Here is a 22,500-nt window from a genome sequence, read left to right as displayed (position 1 = left end):
CCTCGCGTGCACCTTCGCCGCGGTGGGCACCATGGCGTGCACGAAGTCGGAGCCCGGTTTGCCCCGGGTGCGCACCTCGCGTGCACCTTCGCCGGGGTGGGCACCTTGGTGTGCAGACCTTGGCTGGGTTGCGCGCCCTGGTGGGCACCATGGTGCGCACCAAGGAGCGCTCCGAAGTGTGCTCCAAGGTGCGGCCTGCACGAAGTCGGAGCCCGGTTTGCCCCGGGTGTGCACCTCGGGTGGGCACCTTGGTGCGCATGCCTTGCCTGGGCTGCGCACCAGGGCGGGCTCAAGATGGCACCCGCGTTCCTTTTTTTTCACTATCTTTCAAAACGGAAATTTTAAAATCTCATTTTTTTTTGCCTTTTTCTGGAAATTAGTGAAGGCAGCGCATCAAAGGTGCGCACCTCGCTGCCCACCACGGTGCGCAACGCCGGTGGGCACCCGGGAGTGCTTCGAAGTGTGCTCCAAGGTGCTGCGTGCACGTTGTCGGAGCCCGGTTTGCCCCGGGTGCGCACCTCGCGTGCACCTTCGTCGGGGTGGGCACCTTGGCTGGGTTTGCCCCGGCTGCGCTCCGAAGCGGGGTTATTGGAGCGCCGCCTCTTTTTTTGTCGGAGCGTTTGGTGGGGTTTCTCGCATTGGCTCTTCCGAGGCCCGGTTGCCACCCTGGCGCGCACGAAGTCGGAAGTAGGGTTAATTGCCCGGGTGCGCACCTTTGCCAGGGTGGGCACCTTACCTGGGCTGCGCACCAGGGCGGGCTCAAGATGGCACGCGCGTTCCGTTTTTTTCACTATCTTTCAAAACGGAAATTTTAAAATCTCCTTTTTTTTTTGCCTTTTCTGGAAATTAGTGAAGGCAGCGCATCAAAGGTGCGCACCTCGCTGCCCACCTTGGTGTGCTCTGAGGTGCGCACCCGGGAGCGCTACGAAGTGTGCTCCAAGGTGCGGCGTGCACGTTGTCGGAGCCCGGTTTGCCCCGGGTGCGCACCTCGCCTGCACCTTGGCCGGGGTGGGCACCTTGGCTGGGTTTGCCCAGGGTGCGCTCCGAAGCGGGGTTACTGGAGCGCCCCCTCTTTTTTTGTCAGAGCGTTTGGTGGGGTTTCTCGCATTGGCTCTTCCCAGGCCCGGTTGTTGGGTGCGCTCCCACCCTGGCGCGCGCGAAGTTGGAAGTTGGGTTAATTGCCCGGGCGCGCACCTTCGCCAGGGTGGGCACCTTGGTGCGCACACCTTGGCTGGGCTGCGCACCAGGGCGGGCTCAAGATGGCACCAGCATTCCCTTTTTCTCACTATCTTTCAAAACGGAAATTTTAAAATCTCGTTTTTTTTTTGCCTTTTATGGAAATTAGTGAAGGCATCGCATCAAAGGTGCGCACCTCGCTGCCCACCTTGGTGTGCTCCGAGGTGCCCACCACGGTGCGCAACGCCGGTGCGAACCCGGGAGCGCCCCGATGTGTGCTCCAAGGTGCGGCGTGCACGAAGTCGGACCCCGGTTTGCCCCGGGTGCGCACCTCGCGTGCACCTTGGTGCGCACACCTTGGCTGGGTTGCGCGGCCTGGTGGGCACCATGGTGCGCACCAAGGAGCGCTCCGAAGTGTGCTCCAAGGTGCGGCTGTGCACGAAGTCGGAGCCCGGTTTGCCCCGGGTACGCACCTTCGCCGGGGTGGGCACCTCGGCTGGGTTGCGCGCCCTGGTGCGCACCAAGGAGCGCTCCGAAGTGTGCTCCAAGGTGCGGCGTGCACGAAGTCGGAGCCCGGTTTGCCCCGGGTGCGCACCTCGCGTGCACCTTCGGCGGGGTTGCGCGCCCTGGTGGGCACCATGGTGCGCACCAAGGAGCGCTCCGAAGTGTGCTCCAAGGTGCGGCGTGCACGAAGTCGGAGCCCGGTTTGCCCCGGGTGCGCACCTCGCGTGCACCTTCGGCGGGGTTGCGCGCCCTGGTGGGCACCATGGTGCGCACCAAGGAGCGCTCCGAAGTGTGCTCCAAGGTGCGGCGTGCACGAAGTCGGAGCCCGGTTTGCCCCGGGTGCGCACCTCGCGTGCACCTTCGCCGCGGTGGGCACCATGGCGTGCACGAAGTCGGAGCCCGGTTTGCCCCGGGTGCGCACCTCGCGTGCACCTTCGCCGGGGTGGGCACCTCGGCTGGGTTGCGCGCCCTGGTGCGCACCAAGGAGCGCTCCGAAGTGTGCTCCAAGGTGCGGCGTGCACGAAGTCGGAGCCCGGTTTGCCCCGGGTGCGCACCTCGCGTGCACCTTCGCCAGGGTGGGCACCTCGGTGCGCACACCTTCTCAATGTTTTCTTGCCTTTTCTGGAAATTGGTGAAGGCAGCGCATCAAAGGTGCGCACCTCGGTGTGCTCCGAGGTGCGAACCCGAGAGCGCTCCGAGGTGCCCACGAAGTCGAAAGTCGGGTTAATTGCATTGTTTTCCCCGGGTGCGCTCCGAGGTGCGCAACATCGGCGCGCACCAAGGAGGGCTCCGAAGTGTGCTCCAAGGTGCGCACGATGGCGTGCACCTCTGGTGCGCACGATTCGGAGCTCGGTTTGACCGGGGTGCGCACACCTTGGCTGGGTTGCGCACCTTTTGTGCGCTCCAAGGTGCGCACGAAGTCGGAGCTCGGTTTGCCCCGGGTGCGCACCTTCGCCAGGGTGCGCACCTTGATGCGCACGCCTTGGCTGGGCTGCGCACCTTGGTGGGCGCCATGGTGCGCACCTTTCGTGCGCTCCAAGGTGCGCACGAAGTCGGAGCTCGGTTTGCCCCGGGTGCGCACCTTGGTGGGCGCCATGGTGCACTCCGAGGTGCCCAAGATTGGTGCGCACCAAGGAGCGCTCCGAAGTGCGCTCCAAGGTGCGCGCGAAGTCGAAAGTTGGGTTAATTGTCCGGTTTGCCTCGGGTGCGCACCTTGCGTGCACCTTCGCCAGGGTGGGCGCCTTGGTGCGCACACCTTGGCTGGGCTGCGCACACCTTGGCACCCGCGTTTCCTTCATTTTAAATTTTTTTTTTTTACAATCTCTCAAGTGGGAAATTCTATAATCTCAACTTTTTTTGCCTTTTCAGGAAACTTTTGAATGGAGCGCATCATTGGTGCGCTCCGAAGTGTGCTCCAAAGCTCTCTCCAGCTGCGTGCACCTGCCCCGGCCGCGCACCCGGCCCCGCCCAGCTTCGCTCACCTGTCCCGGGCGTCTGGTGCGGAACCTTAGAGTAAGAAACATCACCGTGCACCTTGGCCAACGTGCGCGACTCGACCGAGCGCGCACTGGCCGAGGTGCACACCGATTTCACCTGGGTGCGCGCGCAGCACCTCGGGCGCACCGGGGTGCGCGCACAACGCCCGGGTTGCACCGTGGCCTGTGTGCTCGGGGCGCCTCGGGTGCGCGCTCGGTGTCGCCCCCGCGCGCGCGGTAGTGCGGGCAGCGCACCCCGGCCCGGCCCGGCCCCGACGAGAACGCAAACGGGCAAAAGGTTTATTCAAATAGCATTGCGATGCCCGGCGAAAAACTAAAAAAGGGTGCAACACCGGGACTTCCCGGGAGGTCACCCATCCCAGTACTACTCCGGCCCAAGCGCGCTTAACTGCGGAGTTCTGATGGGATCCGGTGCACTAACGCTGGTATGATCGCACCCGTTATGAGCTTGTCGCAGTGTGTACTTAGCAAACCGCGACCCACGTGCGAATCCACCCCGGCCACCCACCCCCGTCGAGGTGCACACCCTCCCTCGCGAAGTGCGCCCCGTTCGCCAAGTGTGAGCCCTGCCCGGGTGCGCGCACCTTGCTAGGGCGTCGGGTGTGCACCCGGCCCGGCCTACGTGCGTGCACCTGTAGGGGGCGTCGTGTGCGTGCAGTGTCCCGTCTGCAACGCGGTGCCCACACACCACCTCGGGCGCAACGACCTGCGCTCACATGTGGGCCGAGTGCACCTTGGTGCATGTTCGGGGCGCCTCGGGTGCACGCTCGATCTTGCCCCGGTGCACCAAGGCGCTCGGTTTGCCCCGGGTGCGCACTTGGTGCAAGGTGGGCACCCAAAATAGGGATCAAGCACCAAAACACAAGTTTCGGGATGCAAAATGGGACCCAAGGACCACAAATGCGTTCCAAGACCCATGATGGGTCCACGAGAACAAAAATGTGTTCCGAGACTTAATAAACAAATATTGGGTTTTAGGAGAAGAAACATGCTCTGATGCCCAAAACGAGAATCGACCCCGAAAAGGCCACAGGCCAAAAGTGGGATGCGAGACAAAAAAAAATGGGACCCGAGGACCAAAATTGGGTTCCCAGGTCGAAGACAGGGCAACCGGACAAGAAACGACCTCTAAGGCTCGAAATGAGTCCCGACGACTAAAACTTGACAAGAAGCACCCATCAGGCACCCAACTCGACACCCATGGGATGCCGACCCACCCGGGCTTCCACCTAGCACACCTTGGCACCCACCCACCCTCGCACCCAACCTCGCACCCAACTTAGCACCTTTGAACCCACATTGGCACTCACCCTGACCCTGGCACCTTGGAACCCACATTGGCACTCACCTTGACCCTGGCACCCACCTTTGCACTCACCTTGGGACCCACCCTGGCTCCCACCTCGGCACCCACCCAGACACCCACCTTGGTTCCTTGGCACCCACCTTGGATCCTTGGCACCCACCCCGACACCCACCTTGGCACGCAACTTGGCTACTTGCCACCCACCTTGGCTCCTTGACGCCCACCCCGACAACCACCCCGTGACCTACCCTGGCTAGGGTTGGTGCACACCCACCCTGGTGCCCACCTTGGCACCCACCCTATGACCCACCTTGGCACGCACCTTAGTACCCACCCCGTTACCCACCCTAGGACCCACCCCGTGACCCACCTTGGCCAGGGTGGGTGCCTTGGTGCGCACAACTTGCCTGGGCTGCACACCAGGGCGGGCTCAAGATGGCACCCGCGTTCCGTTTTTTTCACTATCTTTCAAAACGGAAATTTTAAAATCTCATTTTTTTCTTTTTTTTGCCTTTTCTGGAAATTAGTGAAGGCAGCGCATCAAAGGTGCGCAATGCTGGTGCGAACCCGGGAGCGCTCCGATGTGTGCTCCAAGGTGCGGCGTGCACGAAGTCCGAGCCCGGTTTGCCCCGGGTGCGCACCTCGCGTGCACCTTCGCCGGGGTGAGCACCTTGGCTGGGTTGCGCGCCCTGGTGCGTACCAAGGAGCGCTCTGAAGTGTGCTCCAAGGTGCGGCGTGCACGAAGTCGGAGCCCGGTTTGCCCCGGGTGTGCACCTCGGGTGCGCACCTCGCGTGCACCTTCGCTGCGGTGGGCACCTTGGCTGGGTTGCGCGCCTTGGTGGGCACCATGCAGTGCACGAAGTCGGAGCCCGGTTTGCCCCGGGCGCGCACCTCCGCCAGGGTGGGCACCTTGGTGCGCACAACTTGCCTGGGCTGCGCATCAGGAAGGGCTCAAGATGGCACCCGCGTTCCGTTTTTTTCACTATCTTTCAGAACGGAAATTTTAAAATATCGTTTTTTTTTGCCTTTTCTGGAAATTAGTGAAGGCAGCGCATCAAAGGTGCGCAACGCTGGTGCGAACCTGGGAGCGCTCCGATGTGTGCTCCAAGGTGCGGCGTGCACGAAGTCGGAGCCCGGTTTGCCTCGGGTGCGCCCTGGTGGGCACCATGGTGCGCACCAAGGAGCGCTCCGAAGTGTGCTCCAAGGTGCGGCCTGCACGAAGTCGGAGCCCGGTTTGCCCCGGGTGTGCACCTCGGGTGGGCACCTTGGTGCGCATGCCTTGCCTGGGCTGCGCACCAGGGCGGGCTCAAGATGGCACCCGCGTTCCTTTTTTTTCACTATCTTTCAAAACGGAAATTTTAAAATCTCATTTTTTTTTGCCTTTTTCTGGAAATTAGTGAAGGCAGCGCATCAAAGGTGCGCACCTCGCTGCCCACCACGGTGCGCAACGCCGGTGGGCACCCGGGAGTGCTTCGAAGTGTGCTCCAAGGTGCTGCGTGCACGTTGTCGGAGCCCGGTTTGCCCCGGGTGCGCACCTCGCGTGCACCTTCGTCGGGGTGGGCACCTTGGCTTGGTTTGCCCCGGCTGCGCTCCGAAGCGGGGTTATTGGAGCGCCGCCTCTTTTTTTGTCGGAGCGTTTGGTGGGGTTTCTCGCATTGGCTCTTCCGAGGCCCGGTTGCCACCCTGGCGCGCACGAAGTCGGAAGTAGGGTTAATTGCCCGGGTGCGCACCTTTGCCAGGGTGGCACCTTACCTGGGCTGCGCACCAGGGCGGGCTCAAGATGGCACGCGCGTTCCGTTTTTTTCACTATCTTTCAAAACGGAAATTTTAAAATCTCCTTTTTTTTTTGCCTTTTCTGGAAATTAGTGAAGGCAGCGCATCAAAGGTGCGCACCTCGCTGCCCACCTTGGTGTGCTCTGAGGTGCGCACCCGGGAGCGCTACGAAGTGTGCTCCAAGGTGCGGCGTGCACGTTGTCGGAGCCCGGTTTGCCCCGGGTGCGCACCTCGCCTGCACCTTGGCCGGGGTGGGCACCTTGGCTGGGTTTGCCCAGGGTGCGCTCCGAAGCGGGGTTACTGGAGCGCCCCCTCTTTTTTTGTCAGAGAGTTTGGTGGGGTTTCTCGCATTGGCTCTTCCCAGGCCCGGTTGTTGGGTGCGCTCCCACCCTGGCGCGCGCGAAGTTGGAAGTTGGGTTAATTGCCCGGGCGCGCACCTTCGCCAGGGTGGGCACCTTGGTGCGCAAACCTTGGCTGGGCTGCGCACCAGGGCGGGCTCAAGATGGCACCAGCATTCCCTTTTTCTCACTATCTTTCAAAACGGAAATTTTAAAATCTCGTTTTTTTTTTGCCTTTTATGGAAATTAGTGAAGGCATCGCATCAAAGGTGCGCACCTCGCTGCCCACCTTGGTGTGCTCCGAGGTGCCCACCACGGTGCGCAACGCCGGTGCGAACCCGGGAGCGCCCCGATGTGTGCTCCAAGGTGCGGCGTGCACGAAGTCGGACCCCGGTTTGCCCCGGGTGCGCACCTCGCGTGCACCTTGGTGCGCACACCTTGGCTGGGTTGCGCGGCCTGGTGGGCACCATGGTGCGCACCAAGGAGCGCTCCGAAGTGTGCTCCAAGGTGCGGCGTGCACGAAGTCGGAGCCCGGTTTGCCCCGGGTGCGCACCTTCGCCGCGGTGGGCACCATGGCGTGCACGAAGTCGGAGCCCGGTTTGCCCCGGGTGCGCACCTCGCGTGCACCTTCGCCGGGGTGGGCACCTCGGCTGGGTTGCGCGCCCTGGTGCGCACCAAGGAGCGCTCTGAAGTGTGCTCCAAGGTGCGGCGTGCACGAAGTCGGAGCCCGGTTTGCCCCGGGTGTGCACCTCGGGTGCGCACCTCGCGTGCACCTTCGCTGCGGTGGGCACCTTGGCTGGGTTGCGCGCCTTGGTGGGCACCATGCAGTGCACGAAGTCGGAGCCCGGATTGCCCCGGGCGCGCACCTCCGCCAGGGTGGGCACCTTGGTGCGCACAACTTGCCTGGGCTGCGCACCAGGAAGGGCTCAAGATGGCACCCGCGTTCCGTTTTTTTCACTATCTTTCAGAACGGAAATTTTAAAATCTCGTTTTTTTTTGCCTTTTCTTGAAATTAGTGAAGGCAGCGCATCAAAGGTGCGCAACGCTGGTGCGAACCTGGGAGCGCTCCGATGTGTGCTCCAAGGTGCGGCGTGCACGAAGTCGGACCCCGGTTTGCCCCGGGTGCGCACCTCGCGTGCACCTTGGTGCGCACACCTTGGCTGGGTTGCGCGCCCTGGTGGGCACCATGGTGCGCACCAAGGAGCGCTCCGAAGTGTGCTCCAAGGTGCGGCGTGCACGAAGTCGGAGCCCGGTTTGCCCCGGGTGCGCACCTCGCGTGCACCTTCGCCGCGGTGGGCACCATGGCGTGCACGAAGTCGGAGCCCGGTTTGCCCCGGGTGCGCACCTCGCGTGCACCTTCGCCGGGGTGGGCACCTTGGTGTGCAGACCTTGGCTGGGTTGCGCGCCCTGGTGGGCACCATGGTGCGCACCAAGGAGCGCTCCGAAGTGTGCTCCAAGGTGCGGCCTGCACGAAGTCGGAGCCCGGTTTGCCCCGGGTGTGCACCTCGGGTGGGCACCTTGGTGCGCATGCCTTGCCTGGGCTGCGCACCAGGGCGGGCTCAAGATGGCACCCGCGTTCCTTTTTTTTCACTATCTTTCAAAACGGAAATTTTAAAATCTCATTTTTTTTTGCCTTTTTCTGGAAATTAGTGAAGGCAGCGCATCAAAGGTGCGCACCTCGCTGCCCACCACGGTGCGCAACGCCGGTGGGCACCCGGGAGTGCTTCGAAGTGTGCTCCAAGGTGCTGCGTGCACGTTGTCGGAGCCCGGTTTGCCCCGGGTGCGCACCTCGCGTGCACCTTCGTCGGGGTGGGCACCTTGGCTGGGTTTGCCCCGGCTGCGCTCCGAAGCGGGGTTATTGGAGCGCCGCCTCTTTTTTTGTCGGAGCGTTTGGTGGGGTTTCTCGCATTGGCTCTTCCGAGGCCCGGTTGCCACCCTGGCGCGCACGAAGTCGGAAGTAGGGTTAATTGCCCGGGTGCGCACCTTTGCCAGGGTGGGCACCTTACCTGGGCTGCGCACCAGGGCGGGCTCAAGATGGCACGCGCGTTCCGTTTTTTTCACTATCTTTCAAAACGGAAATTTTAAAATCTCCTTTTTTTTTTGCCTTTTCTGGAAATTAGTGAAGGCAGCGCATCAAAGGTGCGCACCTCGCTGCCCACCTTGGTGTGCTCTGAGGTGCGCACCCGGGAGCGCTACGAAGTGTGCTCCAAGGTGCGGCGTGCACGTTGTCGGAGCCCGGTTTGCCCCGGGTGCGCACCTCGCCTGCACCTTGGCCGGGGTGGGCACCTTGGCTGGGTTTGCCCAGGGTGCGCTCCGAAGCGGGGTTACTGGAGCGCCCCCTCTTTTTTTGTCAGAGCGTTTGGTGGGGTTTCTCGCATTGGCTCTTCCCAGGCCCGGTTGTTGGGTGCGCTCCCACCCTGGCGCGCGCGAAGTTGGAAGTTGGATTAATTGCCCGGGCGCGCACCTTCGCCAGGGTGGGCACCTTGGTGCGCACACCTTGGCTGGGCTGCGCACCAGGGCGGGCTCAAGATGGCACCAGCATTCCCTTTTTCTCACTATCTTTCAAAACGGAAATTTTAAAATCTCGTTTTTTTTTTGCCTTTTATGGAAATTAGTGAAGGCATCGCATCAAAGGTGCGCACCTCGCTGCCCACCTTGGTGTGCTCCGAGGTGCCCACCACGGTGCGCAACGCCGGTGCGAACCCGGGAGCGCCCCGATGTGTGCTCCAAGGTGCGGCGTGCACGAAGTCGGACCCCGGTTTGCCCCGGGTGCGCACCTCGCGTGCACCTTGGTGCGCACACCTTGGCTGGGTTGCGCGGCCTGGTGGGCACCATGGTGCGCACCAAGGAGCGCTCCGAAGTGTGCTCCAAGGTGCGGCGTGCACGAAGTCGGAGCCCGGTTTGCCCCGGGTACGCACCTCGCGTGCACCTTCGCCGGGGTGGGCACCTCGGCTGGGTTGCGCGCCCTGGTGCGCACCAAGGAGCGCTCCGAAGTGTGCTCCAAGGTGCGGCGTGCACGAAGTCGGAGCCCGGTTTGCCCCGGGTGCGCACCTTCGCCGCGGTGCGCACCATGGCGTGCACGAAGTCGGAGCCCGGTTTGCCCCGGGTGCGCACCTCGCGTGCACCTTCGGCGGGGTTGCGCGCCCTGGTGGGCACCATGGTGCGCACCAAGGAGCGCTCCGAAGTGTGCTCCAAGGTGCGGCGTGCACGAAGTCGGAGCCCGGTTTGCCCCGGGTGCGCACCTCGCGTGCACCTTCGGCGGGGTTGCGCGCCCTGGTGGGCACCATGGTGCGCACCAAGGAGCGCTCCGAAGTGTGCTCCAAGGTGCGGCGTGCACGAAGTCGGAGCCCGGTTTGCCCCGGGTGCGCACCTCGCGTGCACCTTCGCCGCGGTGGGCACCATGGCGTGCACGAAGTCGGAGCCCGGTTTGCCCCGGGTGCGCACCTCGCGTGCACCTTCGCCGGGGTGGGCACCTCGGCTGGGTTGCGCGCCCTGGTGCGCACCAAGGAGCGCTCCGAAGTGTGCTCCAAGGTGCGGCGTGCACGAAGTCGGAGCCCGGTTTGCCCCGGGTGCGCACCTCGCGTGCACCTTCGCCAGGGTGGGCACCTCGGTGCGCACACCTTCTCAATGTTTTCTTGCCTTTTCTGGAAATTGGTGAAGGCAGCGCATCAAAGGTGCGCACCTCGGTGTGCTCCGAGGTGCGAACCCGAGAGCGCTCCGAGGTGCCCACGAAGTCGAAAGTCGGGTTAATTGCATTGTTTTCCCCGGGTGCGCTCCGAGGTGCGCAACATCGGCGCGCACCAAGGAGGGCTCCGAAGTGTGCTCCAAGGTGCGCACGATGGCGTGCACCTCTGGTGCGCACGATTCGGAGCTCGGTTTGACCGGGGTGCGCACACCTTGGCTGGGTTGCGCACCTTTTGTGCGCTCCAAGGTGCGCACGAAGTCGGAGCTCGGTTTGCCCCGGGTGCGCACCTTCGCCAGGGTGCGCACCTTGATGCGCACGCCTTGGCTGGGCTGCGCACCTTGGTGGGCGCCATGGTGCGCACCTTTCGTGCGCTCCAAGGTGCGCACGAAGTCGGAGCTCGGTTTGCCCCGGGTGCGCACCTTGGTGGGCGCCATGGTGCACTCCGAGGTGCCCAAGATTGGTGCGCACCAAGGAGCGCTCCGAAGTGCGCTCCAAGGTGCGCGCGAAGTCGAAAGTTGGGTTAATTGTCCGGTTTGCCTCGGGTGCGCACCTTGCGTGCACCTTCGCCAGGGTGGGCGCCTTGGTGCGCACACCTTGGCTGGGCTGCGCACACCTTGGCACCCGCGTTTCCTTCATTTTAAATTTTTTTTTTTTACAATCTCTCAAGTGGGAAATTCTATAATCTCAACTTTTTTTGCCTTTTCAGGAAACTTTTGAATGGAGCGCATCATTGGTGCGCTCCGAAGTGTGCTCCAAAGCTCTCTCCAGCTGCGTGCACCTGCCCCGGCCGCGCACCCGGCCCCGCCCAGCTTCGCTCACCTGTCCCGGGCGTCTGGTGCGGAACCTTAGAGTAAGAAACATCACCGTGCACCTTGGCCAACGTGCGCGACTCGACCGAGCGCGCACTGGCCGAGGTGCACACCGATTTCACCTGGGTGCGCGCGCAGCACCTCGGGCGCACCGGGGTGCGCGCACAACGCCCGGGTTGCACCGTGGCCTGTGTGCTCGGGGTGCCTCGGGTGCGCGCTCGGTGTCGCCCCCGCGCGCGCGGTAGTGCGGGCAGCGCACCCCGGCCCGGCCCGGCCCCGACGAGAACGCAAACGGGCAAAAGGTTTATTCAAATAGCATTGCGACGCCCGGCGAAAAACTAAAAAAGGGTGCAACACCGGGACTTCCCGGGAGGTCACCCATCCCAGTACTACTCCGGCCCAAGCGCGCTTAACTGCGGAGTTCTGATGGGATCCGGTGCACTAATGCTGGTATGATCGCACCCGTTATGAGCTTGTCGCAGTGTGTACTTAGCAAACCGCGACCCACGTGCGAATCCACCCCGGCCACCCACCCCCGTCGAGGTGCACACCCTCCCTCGCGAAGTGCGCCCCGTTCGCCAAGTGTGAGCCCTGCCCGGGTGCGCGCACCTTGCTAGGGCGTCGGGTGTGCACCCGGCCCGGCCTACGTGCGTGCACCTGGAGGGGGCGTCGTGTGCGTGCAGTGTCCCGTCTGCAACGCGGTGCCCACACACCACCTCGGGCGCAACGACCTGCGCTCACATGTGGGCCGAGTGCACCTTGGTGCATGTTCGGGGCGCCTCGGGTGCACGCTCGATCTTGCCCCGGTGCACCAAGGCGCTCGGTTTGCCCCGGGTGCGCACTTGGTGCAAGGTGGGCACCCAAAATAGGGATCAAGCACCAAAACACAAGTTTCGGGATGCAAAATGGGACCCAAGGACCACAAATGCGTTCCAAGACCCATGATGGGTCCACGAGAACAAAAATGTGTTCCGAGACTTAATAAACAAATATTGGGTTTTAGGAGAAGAAACATGCTCTGATGCCCAAAACGAGAATCGACCCCGAAAAGGCCACAGGCCAAAAGTGGGATGCGAGACAAAAAAAAATGGGACCCGAGGACCAAAATTGGGTTCCCAGGTCGAAGACAGGGCAACCGGACAAGAAACGACCTCTAAGGCTCGAAATGAGTCCCGACGACTAAAACTTGACAAGAAGCACCCATCAGGCACCCAACTCGACACCCATGGGATGCCGACCCACCCGGGCTTCCACCTAGCACACCTTGGCACCCACCCACCCTCGCACCCAACCTCGCACCCAACTTAGCACCTTTGAACCCACATTGGCACTCACCCTGACCCTGGCACCTTGGAACCCACATTGGCACTCACCTTGACCCTGGCACCCACCTTTGCACTCACCTTGGGACCCACCCTGGCTCCCACCTCGGCACCCACCCAGACACCCACCTTGGTTCCTTGGCACCCACCTTGGATCCTTGGCACCCACCCCGACACCCACCTTGGCACGCAACTTGGCTACTTGCCACCCACCTTGGCTCCTTGACGCCCACCCCGACAACCACCCCGTGACCTACCCTGGCTAGGGTTGGTGCACACCCACCCTGGTGCCCACCTTGGCACCCACCCTATGACCCACCTTGGCACGCACCTTAGTACCCACCCCGTTACCCACCCTAGGACCCACCCCGTGACCCACCTTGGCCAGGGTGGGTGCACCCACCCTGGTGCCCACCTTGGCACCCACCCATCCTAGCACCCAGCCTGTGACCGGGCTTGGAACCCAACCTTGCACCCGCACCCGTCTTGGCCAGTGTGGGTGCGCACCCATCCTGGCACCCACGTTGTGACACACCCTTTAACCCACGCACCCTAGCACCCACGTTGGCACCCACCTTGGAACCCAACCTAGCAACTTGGCACCCACCCCGTGACCCACCTTGGCATCCACCATAGCAGTCGCCGACTTGGCACCCACCTCGGCACCCACCTTGACACTTGTGGACCCACCTTGCCACTCACCCTAGCATCGACCCATCCTAGCACCCACCCTGGCACCTTTGCACCCTAGCACTCACCCATCCTAGCACCTAACCTGTGACCCACCTTGACACTCACCCTCGCACCCACCTTGGAACCCAACCTAGCACCCACCCACCCTGACACCAACCCTAGCACCTACCCACCCTTGCACCCACCCTGTGACCCATCTTGGCACCCACCCATCCTACCACTCAACCTATCACCCACCTTCTCACCCACCTTGGCATCCACCTTAGCACCCACCCACACTGGCACCTTGGCACCCACCTCGGGCAAGGTGGGTGCACACCCACCCTGGCACCCAATTTAGAACCCACCGAGCATGTTACCCACCTTGGCACCCACATTGCAGCCCACCCTAGTACCCACCCTATGACCCACATTGGCATCCACACCCTAGCACCCAGGCACCTCGACACCCGCCTTGACACCCACCCTAGCACTGAACCTGTGACCCACCTTGGAACTCACCCTAGAACCCACCCACCCTGTGAACCACCTTGGCATCCACCTTAGCACCCACCCACCTTGGCACCCACTCTAGCACTCACCCATCCTAACACCCAACTTGTTACCCACCTTGGCACCCGCCCTCGCGTCCACCTTGAAACCCACCCTAGCACCCACCCACGCAGGAGCCCACCTTGGCACCCAACCTAACACCCACGCATCCTGGCACCCAACTTGTGACCCACCTTGGAACCCACCCTAGTACCCACCTTTGAACCCACTATATCACCAACCCACCTTGGCACCCACCCTATGACCCTCTTTGGAATCCACCCTAGCACGCACCCACCCTGGCACCCACCATGGAGCGCACCCTAGCACCCACCCACCTCGGCACGCACCTCAACACCCACCTTGGTGTGCGCACTGCGCCAACCTCTCAAAGACCCTATGTGGTGCGCTCCAAAGTGTACACCTTTGGTGCGCTCCAAGGTGCGCACCTTTGGTGCACACCGAGGTGCACACCAAAGTGTGCACCGAGGTGAGCACCAAAGTGCACTCCAGGGTGCACACCAAGGCGTGCACCTTTGGTGCGGTCAATGCAAACGAATTCGGAAGTTGGGGTCGATGTCCTAATCGCTGCTGCAGACTACACGTATGAGAATCGGACAAATAGCTTTATATAGGGGAGGTGTTGCGTTTGATGGGTCGACTCCCCTGGTTGTGTGCACTGCACCAACTTCAAAGACCCTGTCTTGTTTAAGAAGTCAAAAGTTGGGGTGGATGTCCTAATCATTGCTGCAGTCTACGCATGTATGAGAATCAGACAAATAGCTTATATAGGGGAGGTGTTGCATTCGGTGGGTTGACTCCCCTGGTTGTGCGCACTGCGCCAACCTCAAAGACCCCGCATAGCAGAAGAAGTCGGAAGTCGGATTTTGGTGAGCACCAAGGCGTGCACCTTTGGTGCGGTCAACGCAGACGAATTCAGAAGTTGGGGTGGATGTCCTAATCGTTTGTTGCAGGCTACACATGTATGAGAATCAGACAAATAGCTTATATAGGGGAGGTGTTGGGTTTGATGGGTCAACTCCCTTGGTTGTGCGCATTACGCCAACCTCAAAGACCTTGTTTTCGTTAAGAAGTCAAAAGTTGGGGTCAATGTCCTAATGGCTCCTGCAGGCTACACATGTATGAGAATCGGACAAATAGCTTATATAGGGGAGGTGTTGGGTTTGATGGGTCGACTCCCCTGGTTGTGCGCATTACGTCAACCTCAAAGACCTTGTTTTCGTTAAGAAGTCAAAAGTTGGGGTCGATGTCCTAATTGCTCCTGTAGACTACACATGTATGAGAATCAGACAAATAGCTTATATAGGGGAGGTGTTGGGTTTGATGGGTTGACTCCCCTAGTTGTTCGCATTACACCAACCTCAAAGACCTTGTTTTCGTTTAGAAGCCGAAAGTTGGGGTCGATGTCCTAATTGCTCCTGCAGGCTACGCATGTATGAGAATCAGACAAATAGCTTATATAGGGGAGGTGTTGGGTTTGATGGGTCGACTCCCCTGGTTGTGCGCATTGCGCCAACCTCAAAGACCCTGCATTGCGGATGAAGTCGAAAGTCAGAGTTTGGTGTGCTACAAGGTGTGGTCGAAGGTGCTCACCTAGGTGTGCACCTTTGGAGCACAGGAAAAGTGCCCTCCAAAAGTGCGCACCTTTGGAGTGCACAAAAGTGCCCTCCAAAAGTGCGCACCTTTGGAGCGCAGAAAAGTGCCCTCCAAAAAGTGCCCTCCAAAAGTGCGCACCTTTGGAGCGCAGAAAAGTGCCCTCCAAAAAGTGCCCTCCAAAAGTGCGCACCTTTGGAGCGCAGAAAAGTGCCCTCCAAAAAGTGCCCTCCAAAAGTGCGCACCTTTGGAGCGCAGAAAAGTGCCCTCCAAAAAGTGCCCTCCAAAAGTGCGCACCTTTGGAGCGCAGAAAAGTGCCCTCCAAAAAGTGCCCTCCAAAAGTGCGCACCTTTGGAGCGCAGAAAAGTGCCCTCCAAAAAGTGCCCTCCAAAAGTGCGCACCTTTGGAGCGCAGAAAAGTGCCCTCCAAAAAGTGCCCTCCAAAAGTGCGCACCTTTGGAGCGCAGAAAAGTGCCCTCCAAAAAGTGCCCTCCAAAAGTGCGCACCTTTGGAGCGCAGAAAAGTGCCCTCCAAAAAGTGCCCTCCAAAAGTGCGCACCTTTGGAGCGCAGAAAAGTGCCCTCCAAAAGTGCGCACTTTTGGTGCGCACCAAGGCGCTGGTTCGGTCGTTGCAGGCGAGTTCGGAAGTTGGGGTCGATGTCCTGAGCGGAGGTGCAAACTACACAGGTGTCGGAATCGGACAAATAGCTTATATAGGGGAGGTGTATGCTTCGATGGGTCGACTCCCCAGGTTGAGCGCACCGCGCCAACCTCAAAGACCCTACGGTATGGATGAAGTCGGAAGTTGGGTCCGATGACCGATTCGATTAGTAGGTATGCTCATGAGGTCGGAATTTGGGTCCGATGACCTGCCATGTGCAGGAAGGCGAATGTTGACACTGTGCGTTGCAAGGTGCACACCAAGGCGCTGGTGCGGTCTTTTTAGTCGAGTTCGGAAGTTGGGGTCGATGTCCTGATCGGAGGTGCAAGCTACACAGGTGTGGGAATCGGACAAATAGCTTATATAGGGGAGGTGTATGCTTCGTTGGGTCGACTCCCCGGGTTGAGCGCACCGCGCCAACCTCAAAGACCCTACGGTATGGATGAAGTCGGAAGTTGGGTCCGATGACCGATTCGATATGTAGGCATACTCGCGAGGTCGGAATTTGGGTCCGATGACCTGCCACGTGCAGGAAGGCGAATGTTGGCACTGTGCGTTGCAAGGTGCGCACCAAGGCGCTGGTTCGGTCGTTGGAGGCGAGTTCGGAAGTTGGGGTCGATGTCTTGATCGGAGGTGCAAACTACACAGGTGTGGGAATCGGACAAATAGCTTATATAGGGGAGGTGTATGCTTCGTTGGGTCGACTCCCCGGGTTGAGCGCACCGCGCCAACCTCAAAGACCCTACGGTATGGATGAAGTCGGAAGTTGGGTCCGATGACCGATTCGATATGTAGGCATACTCGCGAGGTCGGAATTTGGGTCCGATGACCTGCCATGTGCAGGAAGGCGAATGTTGGGACTGTGCGTCGCAAGGTGCGCACCAAGGCGCTGGTGCCGTCGTTGCAGTCGAGTTCGGAAGTTGGGGTCGATGTCCTGGTCAGAGGTGCAAACTACACAGGTGTGGGAATCGGACAAATAGCTTATATAGGGGAGGTGTATGCTTCGATGGGTCGACTCCCTGGGTTGAGCGCACCGCGCCAACCTCAAAGACCCTACAGTATGGATGAAGTCGGAAGTTGGGTCCGATGACCGATTCGATACGTAGGCATATTGGCGAGGTCTGAATTTGTGTCCGATGACCTGCCATGCGCAGGAAGGCGGAATTTGGGTCCGATGACCGAGTTGATGGCGTGCCATGCGCAGAAAGGCGGAATTTGGGTCCGATGACCGAGTTGATGTTGATGGCCCGCCATGCACAGGAAGGCGGAATTTGGGTCCGATGACCGATTTGAAGGCGTGCCATACGCAAAAAGGCGGAGTTTGGGTCCGATGACCGAGTTGATATTGATGGCCCGCCATGCGCAGGAAGGCGGAATTTGGGTCCGATGACCTGACATACGCATGGAGTCCGACTCGGGGGCCGATGTTCGATTCGATGACTTGCATTGTGGGTAAAGTCGGAAGTTGTGGTCTTTGACCCGATTCGATGACCAGACTTCGGCTGCTTGAGAATCGGACAAATAACTTATATAGGGGAGGTAGTGTTCTCGAGCATCCTCCCCCCGTGCCCGTTTATGTCGATTGATGCTGGTGCTCGACTGGTTGGAGCGCTCGGATGCAAAAATCTTGCACCAGGATTTATCGATTGTGATGGACACGGCAAGTCTCCTGATTGCTATGCAGGAGCTCATCGTGAATCTCTATGCGGCCTTGGTATGGACTCGACCTGCGGAATGGTTCGGCAATGGTAGTCGCTCCAACACGTCCTTGCAATGGCCACAGAGGTGATTCGACTAGAGCTCCAGTCTAGCTTTTGGGTTGCTTGGCGGACTGGTATAGCCGCGATCGAGTTCCGGCCATGAACGTTTTAGATAGCTCTTGGGCTTTCTGGGACGGAAGTCGGAAGTTTGGGCTGTTGTCCGATTTGATGACCATTCTTCGGATGTGTGAGAATCGGACAAATAACTTATATAGGGGACTGTGTTGTCTCACGCAGCCCCCTCCGTGCCCCTCTATCTCGACCGATGTTGGTGCTTGAAAGGGTTGGGATCGCTCGGATTTATAAACGTGCACCACCATTTGTCGAGTGTGAGGGACGCGGCAGGTCTCCTAAATGCTATGCGGGCGCTCTCTGAGAATCTCTATCCGGCCTCGACACAGACTAGTCTTGCTGAATGGTTTGGCACTGGTAGTCGATCCAACACGTCGTTGTTGTGGCCGCCTAGGCGATTCGATTCGAGCCCCCGTCTAGCTTTTGGGTTGCTTGGCGGATTTTGCCCTATCCGCAAGTGAGCTCGGTCCCTAAACGTTCGAGAAACCCGATTGCTATGCGCCGACTCTCTTTCTTGCGAGCCTCCATCTAGCTTTTGGGTCTCTACGGAACGGAAGTCGGAATCTGGGACCGTTGTTTGATTCGACGAGGCAGACTACGGTTGTGCGAGAATCGGACAAATAACTTATATAGGGGAGGTGTTGACTGGAGCATTCTCCCCCGTGCCCCTCTAACTCGACCAATGCTGGCGCTCGAACGGTGGTAGCGCTCGGATTTTCATTGAGCGCCAGCATTGGTCGATTTAGAGGGGCATGCGAGATTCCCGAATGCTATGCGAGGGCTCTAACGGAAATGTCTATTGGTTTCGGTATGGATGCAATTGCGAGTGGTTCGGCAAAGGTAGTCGTTCCGATGCGTCCATGTCGTGGCCAAATCGATAATTCGATTTGAGCCCTCGTATAGCATTTGGGTCTCTCGATGTGATTCCGCATTCCAGTCCCTTTGGGCACTGCTTGAGCCGCATCCCAGGGGGTTCCCTTCCCAATAATCTGCCTCGCAACCCGATTGCTATGCGGTGAGGCTCCTCGGCCGCCTCGGAACTATCTGTGTATCAGACGCATCGCGGGATAAGGGGTTGGCAACGGTAGTCGCCCCAAGCGCGTCCGATGCTTGGACCATTCCGAGGCGGCCCTGAAGCCTCTTCCGTCTAGCCGTTGGGTCCTTCTCGCCGCATCCCTCGCCTCGCACCCCGATTGCTATGCGGTGAGGCTCCTCGGCCGCCTCGGAACTATCTGTGTATCGGACGCGTCGCGGGATAAGGGGTTGTCACTGGTAGTCGCCCCAAGCGCGTCCGATGCTTGGACCATTCCGAGGCGGCCCTGAAGCCTCTTCCGTCTAGCCGTTGGGTCCTTCTCGCCGCATCCCTCGCCTCGCACCCCGATTGCTATGCGGTGAGGCTCCTCGGCCGCCTCGGAACTATCTGTGTATCGGACGCGTCGCGGGATAAGGGGTTGTCATTGGTAGTCGCCCCAAGCGCGTCCGATGCTTGGACCATTCCGAGGCGGCCCTGAAGCCTCTTCCGTCTAGCCGTTGGGTCCTTCTCGCCGCATCCCTCGCCTCGCACCCCGATTGCTATGCGGTGAGGCTCCTCGGCCGCCTCGGAACTATCTGTGTATCGGACGCGTCGCGGGATAAGGGGTTGTCACTGGTAGTCGCCCCAAGCGCGTCCGATGCTTGGACCATTCCGAGGCGGCCCTGAAGCCTCTTCCGTCTAGCCGTTGGGTCCTTCTCGCCGCATCCCTCGCCTCGCACCCCGATTGCTATGCGGTGAGGCTCCTCGGCCGCCTCGGAACTATCTGTGTATCGGACGCGTCGCGGGATAAGGGGTTGTCACTGGTAGTCGCCCCAAGCGCGTTCGATGCTTGGACCATTCCGAGGCGGCCCTGAAGCCTCTTCCGTCTAGCCGTTGGGTCCTTCTCGCCGCATCCCTCGCCTCGCACCCCGATTGCTATGCGGTGAGGCTCCTCGGCCGCCTTGGAACTATCTGTGTATCGGACGCGTCGCGGGATAAGGGGTTGTCACTGGTAGTCGCCCCAAGCGCGTCCGATGCTTGGACCATTCCGAGGCGGACCCGAAGCCTCTTCCGTCTAGCCGTTGGGTCCTTCTCGCCGCATCCTTCGCCTCGCACCCCGATTGCTATGCGGTGAGGCTCCTCGGCCGCCTCGGAACTATCTGTGTATCGGACGCGTCGCGGGATAAGGGGTTGTCACTGGTAGTCGCCCCAAGCGCGTCCGATGCTTGGACCATTCCGAGGCGGACCCGAAGCCTCTTCCGTCTAGCCGTTGGGTCCTTCTCGCCGCATCCCTCGCCTCGCACCCCGATTGCTATGCGGTGAGGCTCCTCGGCCGCCTTGGAACTATCTGTGTATCGGACGCGTCGCGGGATAAGGGGTTGTCACTGGTAGTCGCCCCAAGCGCGTCCGATGCTTGGACCATTCCGAGGCGGACCCGAAGCCTCTTCCGTCTAGCCGTTGGGTCCTTCTCGCCGCATCCCTCGCCTCGCACCCCGATTGCTATGCGGTGAGGCTCCTCGGCCGCCTTGGAACTATCTGTGTATCGGACGCGTCGCGGGATAAGGGGTTGTCACTGGTAGTCGCCCCAAGCGCGTCCGATGCTTGGACCATTCCGAGGCGGACCCGAAGCCTCTTCCGTCTAGCCGTTGGGTCCTTCTCGCCGCATCCCTCGCCTCGCACCCCGATTGCTATGCGGTGAGGCTCCTCGGCCGCCTTGGAACTATCTGTGTATCGGACGCGTCGCGGGATAAGGGGTTGTCACTGGTAGTCGCCCCAAGCGCGTCCGATGCTTGGACCATTCCGAGGCGGCCCCGAAGCCTCTTCCGTCTAGCCGTTGGGTCCTTCTCGCCGCATCCCTCGCCTCGCACCCCGATTGCTATGCGGTGAGGCTCCTCGGCCGCCTTGGAACTATCTGTGTATCGGACGCGTCGCGGGATAAGGGGTTGTCACTGGTAGTCGCCCCAAGCGCGTCCGATGCTTGGACCATTCCGAGGCGGCCCCGAAGCCTCTTCCGTGTAGCCGTTGGGTCCTTCTCGCCGCATCCCTCGCCTCGCACCCCGATTGCTATGCGGTGAGGCTCCTCGGCCGCCTTGGAACTATCTGTGTATCGGACGCGTCGCGGGATAAGGGGTTGTCACTGGTAGTCGCCCCAAGCGCGTCCGATGCTTGGACCATTCCGAGGCGGACCTGAAGCCTCTTCCCTCTAGCCGTTGGGGCTTTCTCGCCGCATCCCTCGCCTCGCACCCTGATTGCTATGCTGTGAGGCTCCTCGGCCGCCTTGGAACTATCTGTGTATCGGACGCATCGCGGGATAAGGGGTTGGCAGTGGTAGTCGCCCCAAGCGCATCCGATGCTTGGACCATTCCGAGGCGGCCCTGCAGCCTCTTCCGTCTAGCCGTTGGGGCCATCTCGCCGCATCCCCCACCTCGCACCACGATTGCTATGCGGTGAGGCTCCTTGGCCGCCTCAGAACTATCTGTGTATCGGACGCATCGCGGGATAAGGGGTTGTCACTGGTAGTCGCCCCAAGCGCGTCCGATGCTTGGACTATTCCGAGGCGGCCCTGCAGCCTCTTCCGTCTAGCCGTTGGGGCCATCTCGCTGCATCCCCCACCTCCTCGGCCGCCTCGGAACTATCTGTGTATCGGACGCATCGCGGGATAAGGGGTTGGCAGTGGTAGTCGCCCCAAGCGCGTCCGATGCTTGGACTATTCCGAGGCAGCCCTGCAGCCTCTTCCGTCTAGCCTTTGGGGCCATCTCGCCGCATCCCTCGCCTCGCACCCCGATTGCTATGCGGTGAGGCTCCTCGGCCGCCTGGGAACTATCTTCGTATCGGACGCATCGCGGGATAAGGGGTTGTCACTGGTAGTCGCCCCAAGCGCGTCCGATGCTTGGACTATTCCGAGGCGGCCCTGTGGCCTCTTCCGTCTAGCCGTTGGGGCCATCTCGCCGCATCCCCCACCTCGCACCCCGATTGCTATGCGGTGAGGCTCTTCGGCCGCCTTGGAACTATCTTCGTATCGGACGCATCGCGGGATAAGGGGTTGTCACTGGTAGTGGCCCCAAGCGCGTCCGATGCTTGGACTATTCCGAGGCGGCCCTGCAGCCTCTTCCGTCTAGCCGTTGGGGCCATCTCGCCGCATCCCCCACCTCGCACCCCGATTGCTATGCGGTGAGGCTCCTCGGCCGCCTTGGAACTATCTTCGTATCGGACGCATCGCGGGATAAGGGGTTGTCACTGGTAGTCGCCCCAAGCGCGTCCGATGCTTGGACTATTCCGACGCGGCCCTGTGGCCTCTTCCGTCTAGCCGTTGGGGCCATCTCGCCGCATCCCCCACCTCACACCCCGATTGCTATGCGGTGAGGCTCCTCGGCCGCCTTGGAACCATCTTCGTATCGGACGCATCGCGGGATAGGGGGCTGTCACTGGTAGTCGCCCCAAGCGTGTCCGATGCTTGGACCATTCCTAGGCGGCCCTGAAGCCTCTTCCGTCTAGCCGTTGGGGCCTTCCCGCCCCATCCCTCGCCTCGCACCCCCGATTGCTATGCGGTGAGGCTCCTCGGCCGCCTTGGAACCATCTGTGTATCGGACGCATCGCGGGATAAGGGGTTGGCACTGGCAGTCGCCCCAAGCGCGTCCGATGCTTGGACCATTCCGAGGTGGCCCTGAAGCCTCTTCCGTCTAGCCGTTGGGGCCTTCCCGCCCCATCCCTCGCCTCGCACCCCGATTGATATGCGGTGAGGCTCCTCGG

General features: G+C 60.9%; 2 non-coding genes across 2 annotated transcripts; both read right to left on the bottom strand.

Annotated features, from left to right (window-relative positions):
- Positions 1-3,496: 3,496 nt before the first annotated feature.
- On the bottom strand, positions 3,497-3,615 carry LOC131871197 (5S ribosomal RNA). Its single transcript, XR_009369471.1, has one exon. It is a non-coding gene; the product is annotated as a 5S ribosomal RNA (ribosomal RNA).
- Positions 3,616-11,432: 7,817 nt separating this feature from the next.
- LOC131871179 (5S ribosomal RNA) lies at positions 11,433-11,551 on the bottom strand. Its single transcript, XR_009369452.1, has one exon. It is a non-coding gene; the product is annotated as a 5S ribosomal RNA (ribosomal RNA).
- Between the last annotated feature and the right edge of the window lie 10,949 nt (positions 11,552-22,500).

This window comes from Cryptomeria japonica, unplaced genomic scaffold, assembly GCF_030272615.1.
Source record: "Cryptomeria japonica unplaced genomic scaffold, Sugi_1.0 HiC_scaffold_377, whole genome shotgun sequence".
Classification (NCBI taxonomy): domain Eukaryota; kingdom Viridiplantae; phylum Streptophyta; class Pinopsida; order Cupressales; family Cupressaceae; genus Cryptomeria; species Cryptomeria japonica.
The sequence above is the reverse complement of the archived record's forward strand: the minus strand, read 5'-3'. Positions and strand labels throughout refer to the sequence as shown.